Here is a 2,500-nt window from a genome sequence, read left to right as displayed (position 1 = left end):
TACACACACGCACATACACACACGCACATACACACACATATATATACACACACGCACATACACACACATATATATATACACACACGCACATACACACACGCACATACACACACGCACATACACACACATATACACACACATATATATACACACACGCACATACACATATACACACACGCACATACACACACATATATACACACACGCACATACACATATACACACACGCACATACACACACATATACACACACGCACATACACATATACACACACGCACATAAACATATACACACACGCACATACACACACATATATACACACACGCACATACACACACGCACATACACACACGCACATACACACACATATATATACACACACGCACATACACACACATATATATACACACACGCACATACACACACATATATATATACACACACGCACATACACACACGCACATACACACACATATATACACACACGCACATACACACACATATATATACACACACGCACATACACACACATATATATACACACACGCACATACACACACATATATATACACACACGCACACACACACATATATATACACACACGCACATACACACACATATATATATACACACACGCACATACACACACGCACATACACACACATATATACACACACGCACATACACACACATATATATACACACACGCACATACACACACGCACATACACACACATATACACACACGCACATACACACACGCACATACACACACGCACATACACACACATATATACACACACGCACATACACACACATATATATATACACACACGCACATACACACACATATATATATATACACATACACACACGCACATACACACACATATACACACACGCACATACACACACGCACATACACTATATTGCCAAAAGTATTCGCTCACCCATCCAAATAATCAGAATCAGGTGTTCCAATCACTTCCATGGCCACAGGTGTATAAAATCAAGCACCTAGGCATGCAGACTGTTTTTACAAACATTTGTGAAAGAATGGGTCGCTCTCAGGAGCTCAGTGAATTCCAGCGTGGAACTGTGATAGGATGCCACCTGTGCAACAAATCCAGTCGTGAAATTTCCTCGCTCCTAAATATTCCACAGTCAACTGTCAGCTGTATTATAAGAACGTGGAAGTGTTTGGGAACGACAGCAACTCAGCCACGAAGTGGTAGGCCACGTAAACTGACGGAGCGGGGTCAGCGGATGCTGAGGCGCATAGTGCGAAGAGGTCGCCAACTTTCTGCAGAGTCCATCGCTACAGACCTCCAAACTTCATGTGGCCTTCAGATTAGCTCAAGAACAGTGCGCAGAGAGCTTCATGGAATGGGTTTCCATGGCCGAGCAGCTGCATCCAAGCCATACATCACCAAGTGCAATGCAAAGCGTCGGATGCAGTGGTGTAAAGCACGCCGCCACTGGACTCTAGAGCAGTGGAGACGCGTTCTCTGGAGTGACGAATCGCGCTTCTCCATCTGGCAATCTGATGGACGAGTCTGGGTTTGGCGGTTGCCAGGAGAACGGTACTTGTCTGACTGCATTGTGCCAAGTGTAAAGTTTGGTGGAGGGGGGATTATGGTGTGGGGTTGTTTTTCAGGATCTGGGCTTGGCCCCTTAGTTCCAGTGAAAGGAACTCTGAATGCTTCAGCATACCAAGACATTTTGGACAATTCCATGCTCCCAACTTTGTGGGAACAGTTTGGAGCTGGCCCCTTCCTCTTCCAACATGACTGTGCACCAGTGACCAAAGCAAGGTCCATAAAGACATGGAGGACAGAGTCTGGTGTGGATGAACTTGACTGGCCTGCACAGAGTCCTGACCTCAACCCGATAGAACACCTTTGGGATGAATTAGAGCGGAGACTGAGAGCCAGGCCTTCTCGTCCAACATCAGTGTGTGACCTCACAAATGCGCTTCTGGAAGAATGGTCAAAAATTCCCATAAACACACTCCTAAACCTTGTGGACAGCCTTCCCAGAAGAGTTGAAGCTGTTATAGCTGCAAAGGGTGGACCGACGTCATATTGAACCCTATGGATTAGGAATGGGATGTCACTTAAGTTCATATGAGAGTCAAGGCAGGTGAGCGAATACTTTTGGCAATATAGTGTATATACACACACGCACATACATACACACATGCACATACATACACATGCACATACACACACACATACATACACACATGCACATACACACACACATGCACATACACACACACATGCACATACACACATGCACATACATACACACATGCACATACATACACACATGCACATACACACATGCACATACATACACACATACATACACACATACACATACATACACACATGCACATACATACACACATGCACATACACATGCACATACACACATGCACATACATACACACATGCACATACACACATGCACATACATACACACATGCACATACA

General features: G+C 44.4%; 1 protein-coding gene across 8 annotated transcripts in view; it reads left to right on the top strand.

The window, feature by feature from the left end:
• Positions 1-2,500, top strand: part of si:dkey-127k13.1 (PWWP domain-containing DNA repair factor 3A) — a 16,755-nt gene that overhangs the window by 7,516 nt on the left and 6,739 nt on the right. The window lies entirely within an intron of this gene.

This window comes from Hemibagrus wyckioides, linkage group LG07 (genome assembly GCF_019097595.1).
Source record: "Hemibagrus wyckioides isolate EC202008001 linkage group LG07, SWU_Hwy_1.0, whole genome shotgun sequence".
NCBI lineage: Eukaryota > Metazoa > Chordata > Actinopteri > Siluriformes > Bagridae > Hemibagrus > Hemibagrus wyckioides.
The sequence above is the reverse complement of the archived record's forward strand: the minus strand, read 5'-3'. Positions and strand labels throughout refer to the sequence as shown.